The sequence below is a fragment of the Pseudophryne corroboree genome, chromosome 9, assembly GCF_028390025.1.
Source record: "Pseudophryne corroboree isolate aPseCor3 chromosome 9, aPseCor3.hap2, whole genome shotgun sequence".
Classification (NCBI taxonomy): domain Eukaryota; kingdom Metazoa; phylum Chordata; class Amphibia; order Anura; family Myobatrachidae; genus Pseudophryne; species Pseudophryne corroboree.
The window spans coordinates 376,490,372-376,502,483 of record NC_086452.1 but is presented as its reverse complement, the minus strand read 5'-3'; the positions used below and the strand labels follow the sequence as shown (position 1 = coordinate 376,502,483).

General features: G+C 45.6%; 1 long non-coding RNA gene across 1 annotated transcript in view; it reads left to right on the top strand.

Moving 5' to 3' along the window:
* Positions 1–12,112, top strand: part of LOC134957057 (uncharacterized) — a 366,396-nt gene that overhangs the window by 28,210 nt on the left and 326,074 nt on the right. The window lies entirely within an intron of this gene.

Here is a 12,112-nt window from a genome sequence, read left to right as displayed (position 1 = left end):
CGAGTATACTACTATCTCTTTATCAACCAGTGTACAGTGCGGTAGTTCACGGCTGTGGCTACCTCTGTGTCGGCACACGGCAGGCAGTCCGTCCGACCAGAATTGTATTATTTATTATTATATACCTACCACCTAACCGTGGTTTTTTTTTCATTCTTTATACCGTCATAGTGTCATCCTAATTGTTACGAGTATACTACTATCTCTTTATCAACCAGTGTACAGTGCGGTAGTTCACGGCTGTGGCTACCTCTGTGTCGGCACACGGCAGGCAGTCCGTCCGACCAGAATTGTATTATTTATTATTATATACCTACCACCTAACCGTGGTTTTTTTTTCATTCTTTATACCGTCATAGTGTCATCCTAATTGTTACGAGTATACTACTATCTCTTTATCAACCAGTGTACAGTGCGGTAGTTCACGGCTGTGGCTACCTCTGTGTCGGCACACGGCAGGCAGTCCGTCCGACCAGAATTGTATTATTTATTATTATATACCTACCACCTAACCGTGGTTTTTTTTTCATTCTTTATACCGTCATAGTGTCATCCTAATTGTTACGAGTATACTACTATCTCTTTATCAACCAGTGTACAGTGCGGTAGTTCACGGCTGTGGCTACCTCTGTGTCGGCACACGGCAGGCAGTCCGTCCGACCAGAATTGTATTATTTATTATTATATACCTACCACCTAACCGTGGTTTTTTTTTCATTCTTTATACCGTCATAGTGTCATCCTAATTGTTACGAGTATACTACTATCTCTTTATCAACCAGTGTACAGTGCGGTAGTTCACGGCTGTGGCTACCTCTGTGTCGGCACACGGCAGGCAGTCCGTCCGACCAGAATTGTATTATTTATTATTATATACCTACCACCTAACCGTGGTTTTTTTTTCATTCTTTATACCGTCATAGTGTCATCCTAATTGTTACGAGTATACTACTATCTCTTTATCAACCAGTGTACAGTGCGGTAGTTCACGGCTGTGGCTACCTCTGTGTCGGCACACGGCAGGCAGTCCGTCCGACCAGAATTGTATTATTTATTATTATATACCTACCACCTAACCGTGGTTTTTTTTTCATTCTTTATACCGTCATAGTGTCATCCTAATTGTTACGAGTATACTACTATCTCTTTATCAACCAGTGTACAGTGCGGTAGTTCACGGCTGTGGCTACCTCTGTGTCGGCACACGGCAGGCAGTCCGTCCGACCAGAATTGTATTATTTATTATTATATACCTACCACCTAACCGTGGTTTTTTTTTCATTCTTTATACCGTCATAGTGTCATCCTAATTGTTACGAGTATACTACTATCTCTTTATCAACCAGTGTACAGTGCGGTAGTTCACGGCTGTGGCTACCTCTGTGTCGGCACACGGCAGGCAGTCCGTCCGACCAGAATTGTATTATTTATTATTATATACCTACCACCTAACCGTGGTTTTTTTTTCATTCTTTATACCGTCATAGTGTCATCCTAATTGTTACGAGTATACTACTATCTCTTTATCAACCAGTGTACAGTGCGGTAGTTCACGGCTGTGGCTACCTCTGTGTCGGCACACGGCAGGCAGTCCGTCCGACCAGAATTGTATTATTTATTATTATATACCTACCACCTAACCGTGGTTTTTTTTTCATTCTTTATACCGTCATAGTGTCATCCTAATTGTTACGAGTATACTACTATCTCTTTATCAACCAGTGTACAGTGCGGTAGTTCACGGCTGTGGCTACCTCTGTGTCGGCACACGGCAGGCAGTCCGTCCGACCAGAATTGTATTATTTATTATTATATACCTACCACCTAACCGTGGTTTTTTTTTCATTCTTTATACCGTCATAGTGTCATCCTAATTGTTACGAGTATACTACTATCTCTTTATCAACCAGTGTACAGTGCGGTAGTTCACGGCTGTGGCTACCTCTGTGTCGGCACACGGCAGGCAGTCCGTCCGACCAGAATTGTATTATTTATTATTATATACCTACCACCTAACCGTGGTTTTTTTTTCATTCTTTATACCGTCATAGTGTCATCCTAATTGTTACGAGTATACTACTATCTCTTTATCAACCAGTGTACAGTGCGGTAGTTCACGGCTGTGGCTACCTCTGTGTCGGCACACGGCAGGCAGTCCGTCCGACCAGAATTGTATTATTTATTATTATATACCTACCACCTAACCGTGGTTTTTTTTTCATTCTTTATACCGTCATAGTGTCATCCTAATTGTTACGAGTATACTACTATCTCTTTATCAACCAGTGTACAGTGCGGTAGTTCACGGCTGTGGCTACCTCTGTGTCGGCACACGGCAGGCAGTCCGTCCGACCAGAATTGTATTATTTATTATTATATACCTACCACCTAACCGTGGTTTTTTTTTCATTCTTTATACCGTCATAGTGTCATCCTAATTGTTACGAGTATACTACTATCTCTTTATCAACCAGTGTACAGTGCGGTAGTTCACGGCTGTGGCTACCTCTGTGTCGGCACACGGCAGGCAGTCCGTCCGACCAGAATTGTATTATTTATTATTATATACCTACCACCTAACCGTGGTTTTTTTTTCATTCTTTATACCGTCATAGTGTCATCCTAATTGTTACGAGTATACTACTATCTCTTTATCAACCAGTGTACAGTGCGGTAGTTCACGGCTGTGGCTACCTCTGTGTCGGCACACGGCAGGCAGTCCGTCCGACCAGAATTGTATTATTTATTATTATATACCTACCACCTAACCGTGGTTTTTTTTTCATTCTTTATACCGTCATAGTGTCATCCTAATTGTTACGAGTATACTACTATCTCTTTATCAACCAGTGTACAGTGCGGTAGTTCACGGCTGTGGCTACCTCTGTGTCGGCACACGGCAGGCAGTCCGTCCGACCAGAATTGTATTATTTATTATTATATACCTACCACCTAACCGTGGTTTTTTTTTCATTCTTTATACCGTCATAGTGTCATCCTAATTGTTACGAGTATACTACTATCTCTTTATCAACCAGTGTACAGTGCGGTAGTTCACGGCTGTGGCTACCTCTGTGTCGGCACACGGCAGGCAGTCCGTCCGACCAGAATTGTATTATTTATTATTATATACCTACCACCTAACCGTGGTTTTTTTTTCATTCTTTATACCGTCATAGTGTCATCCTAATTGTTACGAGTATACTACTATCTCTTTATCAACCAGTGTACAGTGCGGTAGTTCACGGCTGTGGCTACCTCTGTGTCGGCACACGGCAGGCAGTCCGTCCGACCAGAATTGTATTATTTATTATTATATACCTACCACCTAACCGTGGTTTTTTTTTCATTCTTTATACCGTCATAGTGTCATCCTAATTGTTACGAGTATACTACTATCTCTTTATCAACCAGTGTACAGTGCGGTAGTTCACGGCTGTGGCTACCTCTGTGTCGGCACACGGCAGGCAGTCCGTCCGACCAGAATTGTATTATTTATTATTATATACCTACCACCTAACCGTGGTTTTTTTTTCATTCTTTATACCGTCATAGTGTCATCCTAATTGTTACGAGTATACTACTATCTCTTTATCAACCAGTGTACAGTGCGGTAGTTCACGGCTGTGGCTACCTCTGTGTCGGCACACGGCAGGCAGTCCGTCCGACCAGAATTGTATTATTTATTATTATATACCTACCACCTAACCGTGGTTTTTTTTTCATTCTTTATACCGTCATAGTGTCATCCTAATTGTTACGAGTATACTACTATCTCTTTATCAACCAGTGTACAGTGCGGTAGTTCACGGCTGTGGCTACCTCTGTGTCGGCACACGGCAGGCAGTCCGTCCGACCAGAATTGTATTATTTATTATTATATACCTACCACCTAACCGTGGTTTTTTTTTCATTCTTTATACCGTCATAGTGTCATCCTAATTGTTACGAGTATACTACTATCTCTTTATCAACCAGTGTACAGTGCGGTAGTTCACGGCTGTGGCTACCTCTGTGTCGGCACACGGCAGGCAGTCCGTCCGACCAGAATTGTATTATTTATTATTATATACCTACCACCTAACCGTGGTTTTTTTTTCATTCTTTATACCGTCATAGTGTCATCCTAATTGTTACGAGTATACTACTATCTCTTTATCAACCAGTGTACAGTGCGGTAGTTCACGGCTGTGGCTACCTCTGTGTCGGCACACGGCAGGCAGTCCGTCCGACCAGAATTGTATTATTTATTATTATATACCTACCACCTAACCGTGGTTTTTTTTTCATTCTTTATACCGTCATAGTGTCATCCTAATTGTTACGAGTATACTACTATCTCTTTATCAACCAGTGTACAGTGCGGTAGTTCACGGCTGTGGCTACCTCTGTGTCGGCACACGGCAGGCAGTCCGTCCGACCAGAATTGTATTATTTATTATTATATACCTACCACCTAACCGTGGTTTTTTTTTCATTCTTTATACCGTCATAGTGTCATCCTAATTGTTACGAGTATACTACTATCTCTTTATCAACCAGTGTACAGTGCGGTAGTTCACGGCTGTGGCTACCTCTGTGTCGGCACACGGCAGGCAGTCCGTCCGACCAGAATTGTATTATTTATTATTATATACCTACCACCTAACCGTGGTTTTTTTTTCATTCTTTATACCGTCATAGTGTCATCCTAATTGTTACGAGTATACTACTATCTCTTTATCAACCAGTGTACAGTGCGGTAGTTCACGGCTGTGGCTACCTCTGTGTCGGCACACGGCAGGCAGTCCGTCCGACCAGAATTGTATTATTTATTATTATATACCTACCACCTAACCGTGGTTTTTTTTTCATTCTTTATACCGTCATAGTGTCATCCTAATTGTTACGAGTATACTACTATCTCTTTATCAACCAGTGTACAGTGCGGTTTTTTTATACCGTGGTTTTTTTATACCGTGGTTTTTTTATACCACCTAACCGTGGCAGTCCGTCCATAATTGTATATATAGTATACTAGTATCCAATCCATCCATCTCCATTGTTTACCTGAGGTGCCTTTTAGTTCTGCCTATAAAATATGGAGAACAAAAAAGTTGAGGTTCCAAAATTAGGGAAAGATCAAGATCCACTTCCACCTCGTGCTGAAGCTGCTGCCACTAGTCATGGCCGAGACGATGAAATGCCAGCAACGTCGTCTGCCAAGGCCGATGCCCAATGTCATAGTACAGAGCATGTCAAATCCAAAACACCAAATATCAGAAAAAAAAAGACTCCAAAACCTAAAATAAAATTGTCGGAGGAGAAGCGTAAACTTGCCAATATGCCATTTACCACACGGAGTGGCAAGGAACGGCTGAGGCCCTGGCCTATGTTCATGGCTAGTGGTTCAGCTTCACATGAGGATGGAAGCACTCAGCCTCTCGCTAGAAAAATGAAACGACTCAAGCTGGCAAAAGCACAGCAAAGAACTGTGCGTTCTTCGAAATCCCAAATCCACAAGGAGAGTCCAATTGTGTCGGTTGCGATGCCTGACCTTCCCAACACTGGATGTGAAGAGCATGCGCCTTCCACCATTTGCACGCCCCCTGCAAGTGCTGGAAGGAGCACCCGCAGTCCAGTTCCTGATAGTGAGATTGAAGATGTCAGTGTTGAAGTCCACCAGGATGCGGAGGATATGGGTGTTGCTGGCGCTGGGGAGGAAATTGACCAGGAGGATTCTGATGGTGAGATGGTTTGTTTAAGTCAGGCACCCGGGGAGACACCTGTTGTCCGTGGGAGGAATATGGCCGTTGACATGCCAGGAGAAAATACCAAAAAAATCAGCTCTTCGGTGTGGAGGTATTTCACCAGAAATGCGGACAACAGGTGTCAAGCCGTGTGCTCCCTTTGTCAAGCTGTAATAAGTAGGGGTAAGGACGTTAACCACCTCGGAACATCCTCCCTTATACGTCACCTGCAGCGCATTCATAATAAGTCAGTGACAAGTTCAAAAACTTTGGGTGACAGCGGAAGCACTCCACTGACCAGTAAATCCCTTCCTCTTGTAACCAAGCTCACGCAAACCACCCCACCAACTCCCTCAGTGTCAATTTCCTCCTTCCCCAGGAATGCCAATAGTCCTGCAGGCCATGTCACTGGTAATTCTGACGAGTCCTCTCCTGCCTGGGATTCCTCCGATGCACCCTTGCGTGTAACGCCTACTGCTGCTGGCGCTGCTGTTGTTGCTGCTGGGAGTCGATGGTCATCCCAGAGGGGAAGTCGTAAGACCACTTTTACTACTTCCACCAAGCAATTGACTGTCCAACAGTCATTTGCGAGGAAGATTAAATATCACAGCAGTCATCCTACTGCAAAGCGGATAACTGAGGCCTTGACATCCTGGGTGGTGAGAAACGTGGTTCCGGTATCCATCATTACTGCAGAGCCAACTAGAGACTTGTTGGAGGTACTGTGTCCCCGGTACCAAATACCATCTAGGTTCCATTTCTCTAGGGTTGCGATACCGAAAATGTACACAGACCTCAGAAAAAGAGTCACCAGTGTCCTAAAAAATGCAGCTGTACCCAATGTCCACTTAACCACGGACATGTGGACAAGTGGAGCAGGGCAGGGTCAGGACTATATGACTGTGACAGCCCACTGGGTAGATGTATGGACTCCCGCCGCAAGAACAGCAGCGGCGGCACCAGTAGCAGCATCTCGCAAACGCCAACTCGTTCCTAGGCAGGCTACGCTTTGTATCACCGGTTTCCAGAATACGCACACAGCTGAAAACCTCTTACGGCAACTGAGGAAGATCATCGCGGAATGGCTTACCCCAATTGGACTCTCCTGTGGATTTGTGGCATCGGACAACGCCAGCAATATTGTGCGTGCATTACATCTGGGCAAATTCCAGCACGTCCCATGTTTTGCACATACCTTGAATTTGGTGGTGCAGAATTTTTAAAAAAACGACAGGGGCGTGCAAGAGATGCTGGCGGTGGCCAGAAAAATTGCGGGACACTTTCGGCGTACAGGCAGCACGTACAGAAGACTGGAGCACCACCAAAAACGCCTGAACCTGCCCTGCCATCATCTGAAGCAGGAGGTGGTAACGAGGTGGAATTCAACCCTCTATATGCTTCAGAGGTTGGAGGAGCAGCAAAAGGCCATTCAAGCCTATACAACTGACCACGATATAGGAGGTGGAATGCACCTGTCTCAAGCGCAGTGGAGAATGATTTCAACGTTGTGCAAAGTTCTGATGCCCTTTGAACTTGCCACACGTGAAGTCAGTTCAGACACTGCCAGCCTGAGTCAGGTCATTCCCCTCATCAGGCTTTTGCAGAAGAAGCTGGAGACATTGAAGGAGGAGCTAAGACAGAGCGATTCCGCTAGGCATGTGGGACTTGTGGATGGAGCCCTTAATTCGCTTAACAAGGATTCACGGGTGGTCAATCTGTTGAAATCAGAGCACTACATTTTGGCCACCGTGCTCGATCCTAGATTTAAAACCTACCTTGGATCTCTCTTTCCGGCGCACACAAGTCTGCTGGGTTTCAAAGACCTGCTGGTGAGAAAATTGTCAAGTCAAGCGGAACGCGACCTGTCAACATCTCCTCCTTCACATTCTCCCGCAACTGGGGGTGCGAGGAAAAGGCTCAGAATTCCGAGCCCACCCGCTGGCGGTGATGCAGGGCAGTCTGGAGCGACTGCTGATGCTGACATCTGGTCCGGACTGAAGGACCTGACAACCATTACGGACATGTCGTCTACTGTCACTGCATATGATTCTATCACCATTGATAGAATGGTGGAGGATTATATGAGTGACCGCATCCAAGTAGGCACGTCACACAGTCCGTACTTATACTGGCAGGAAAAAGAGGCAATTTGGAGGCCCTTGCACAAACTGGCTTTATTCTACCTAAGTTGCCCTCCCACAAGTGTGTACTCCGAAAGAGTGTTTAGTGCCGCCGCTCACCTTGTCAGCAATCGGCGTACGAGGTTACATCCAGAAAATGTGGAGAAGATGATGTTCATTAAAATGAATTATAATCAATTCCTCCGCGGAGACATTGACCAGCAGCAATTGCCTCCACAAAGTACACAGGGAGCTGACATGGTGGATTCCAGTGGGGACGAATTGATAATCTGTGAGGAGGGGGATGTACACGGTGATATATCGGAGGATGATGATGAGGTGGACATCTTGCCTCTGTAGAGCCAGTTTGTGCAAGGAGAGATTAATTGCTTCTTTTTGGGTGGGGGTCCAAACCAACCCGTCATTTCAGTCACAGTCGTGTGGCAGACCCTGTCACTGAAATGATGGGTTGGTTAAAGTGTGCATGTCCTGTTTTGTTTATAGTTACAACATAAGGGTGGGTGGGAAGGGCCCAAGGACAATTCCATCTTGCACCTCTTTTTTCTTTTATTTTTCTTTGCGTCATGTGCTGTTTGGGGAGGGTTTTTTGGAAGGGACATCCTGCGTGACACTGCAGTGCCACTCCTAGATGGGCACGGTGTTTGTGTCGGCCACTAGGGTCGCTTATCTTTCTCACACACACAGTCAGCTACCTCATTGTGCCTCTTTTTTTCTTTGCGTCATGTGCTGTTTGGGGAGGGTTTTTTGGAAGGGACATCCTGCGTGACACTGCAGTGCCACTCCTAGATGGGCCCGGTGTTTGTGTCGGCCACTAGGGTCGCTTATCTTTCTCACACACACAGTCAGCTACCTCATTGTGCCTCTTTTTTTCTTTGCGTCATGTGCTGTTTGGGGAGGGTTTTTTGGAAGGGACATCCTGCGTGACACTGCAGTGCCACTCCTAGATGGGCCCGGTGTTTGTGTCGGCCACTAGGGTCGCTTATCTTTCTCACACAGTCAGCTACCTCATTGCGCCTCTTTTTTTCTTTGCGTCATGTGCTGTTTGGGGAGGGTTTTTTGGAAGGGACATCCTGCGTGACACTGCAGTGCCACTCCTAGATGGGCCCGGTGTTTGTGTCGGCCACTAGGGTCGCTTATCTTTCTCACACACACAGTCAGCTACCTCATTGTGCCTCTTTTTTTCTTTGCGTCATGTGCTGTTTGGGGAGGGTTTTTTGGAAGGGACATCCTGCGTGACACTGCAGTGCCACTCCTAGATGGGCACGGTGTTTGTGTCGGCCACTAGGGTCGCTTATCTTTCTCACACACACAGTCAGCTACCTCATTGTGCCTCTTTTTTTCTTTGCGTCATGTGCTGTTTGGGGAGGGTTTTTTGGAAGGGACATCCTGCGTGACACTGCAGTGCCACTCCTAGATGGGCCCGGTGTTTGTGTCGGCCACTAGGGTCGCTTGTCTTTCTCACACAGTCAGCTACCTCATTGCGCCTCTTTTTTTCTTTGCGTCATGTGCTGTTTGGGGAGGGTTTTTTGGAAGGGACATCCTGCGTGACACTGCAGTGCCACTCCTAGATGGGCACGGTGTTTGTGTCGGCCACTAGGGTCGCTTATCTTTCTCACACACACAGTCAGCTACCTCATTGTGCCTCTTTTTTTCTTTGCGTCATGTGCTGTTTGGGGAGGGTTTTTTGGAAGGGACATCCTGCGTGACACTGCAGTGCCACTCCTAGATGGGCACGGTGTTTGTGTCGGCCACTAGGGTCGCTTATCTTACTCACACAGCGACCTCGGTGCAAATTTTAGGACTAAAAATAATATTGTGAGGTGTGAGGTGTTCAGAATAGGCTGAAAATGAGTGGAAATTATGTTTTTTGAGGTTAATAATACTTTGGGATTAAAATTACCCCCAAATTCTATGATTTAAGCTGTTTTTTAGTGTTTTTTGAAAAAAACACCCGAATCCAAAACACACCCGAATCCGACAAAAAAAACCCGGTGAGGTTTTGCCAAAACGCGGTCGAACCCAAAACACGGCCGCGGAACCGAACCCAAAACCAAAACACAAAACCCGAAAAATTTCCGGCGCTCATCACTAATATAAACATCAAATGAAAATAACAATTTTGCAAGCTAGGTTCTTACACATAGGGGGTAATTCCAAGTTGATCGCAGCAGGAATTCTGTTAGCAATTGGGCAAAACCATGTGCACTGCAGGGGAGGCAGATATAACATGTGCAGAGAGAGTTAGATTTGGGTGTGGTGTGTTCAATCTGCAATCTAATTTGCAGTGTAAAAATAAAGCAGCCAGTATCTACCCTGCACAGAAATAAAATAACCCACCCAAATCTAAGGGGCCCTACTCACTTGGCGATGTGCCGCCGAGGTGCCCGACGGCCGATACGGCCGACAAGCGACCCGGCGGCGGGGGGGCAGTGACGGGGGGAGTGAAGTTTCTTCACTCCCCCCGTCACCCGGCTGCATTGAAGTGCAGGCAAATATGGACGAGATCGTCCATATTGGCCTGCATGCACAGCCGACGGGAGACCAGCGATGAACGAGCGCGGGGCCGCGCATCGTTCATCGCTGGAGTCTCCACACTGAAAGATATGAACGAGTTCTCGTTCATTTATGAACGAGATCGTTCATATCTTTCAGAATATCGCCAAGTGTGTAGGGCCTATAACTCTCTCTGCAAATGTTATATCTGCCACACCTGCAGTGCACATGGTTTTGCCCAACTGCTAAAAAATTTCCTGCTGCGATCAACTTGGAATTACCCCCATAATATGTTAATTTTAAGTGTAGGGTCAGAATGTCCGTATTCAGTGGTGCACAAAGTTTATATCTAGTGCAGTTAATTGGTTTAATACAGTTTGCAGTCTCTCTGCAGTGTTGACTCTTCGGTCTGGGAATCCCCACTTGATGATAGAAAAAGAGTTTTTAGTCTGAGGGGAGTCGTGTTCTGAGAAGCCGGCGTCAGTGGCGCACGCAGGGGGGGTTTCTGAGTACCCAGAAACCCCCCCTGACTAACCCACTCGGAAGCTGTGGGAGCCGTATGCACTCTGCACTGTAAGGGAGCACTCGGCAGTAGCAGCGCAGGGGAGGCAGGCACCGCGGGAGCTGAGAGACCACGGCAGCAGGTGAGGAAGGCACCGCGGGAGCTGAGAGACCACGGCAGCAGGTGAGGCAGGCACCGGAGGGAGCTGAGAGACCACGGCAGCAGGTGAGGCAGGCACCGGAGGGAGCTGTGGGACCACGGCGGCAGTGGCGGCATCTGTGGGAGTCAGGACCGTAGCGGCAGCGGCTGGTGAGGTAGGCAGCAGCGAGGGCTTCTGGACCCCAGCAGCAGCGAGAAGCAGGGGCTTGTGTGAGTGACTGAGCATGTATTTTTATACATGTTAGCATTGTAGTTTACACATTCTATAAATGGAATAAGATGTAGCAAGTATATATATATATATATATATATAATATATATTGTGTGTGTGTGTGTGTATATATATATATATATATATATTATAATTTATATATATATATATTATAATCTATTTTTTTATATATATATATATATATATATATATATATATATATATATAGACAAAAAGCAGGGGTCCGGCACAGCCACTTAAACATGATGTACACTGGGTGCCTTCACATATGGGTCAATACACTGCAAAGTCGGTACGGCACTCCAATGATTTTCCCACAGGGAATAGTTTGAAAGAACAACGTTTCAATGCCCTTTAATCATATGGCATTTTAGTCAGGTATTCAATACCTGACGAAAATGCCATATGATTAAAGGGCATTGAAACGTTGTTCTTTCAAACTATTCCCTGTAGGAAAATCATTGGAGTGCCGTACCGACTTTGCAGTATATATATATATATATATATATATATATATATATATATATATATAGCGCACATAATGTATCTGGAAACCCCCCTTTAGAAATCCTGCGTTTGCCCCTGGGCGTCACGGCCTGCCAGGTACAACAAACTTACCCACACTTCTTATGTCTCACTAAGCTTTGCACCCCAAGAGACTGCAAACTGTATTAAACCAATTAACTGCACTAGACATGAACTTTGTGCACCACGGAATACAGACATTTTTCTGACTGATACTCAGCATTGTGACTGAATAAAAGTATTAGCAGACGACACAGACACCTGTTTATTATTCACTGATTATACATTTGTGATACATTTGACAACATGCATTGGTGAGCGCAGGTACCAA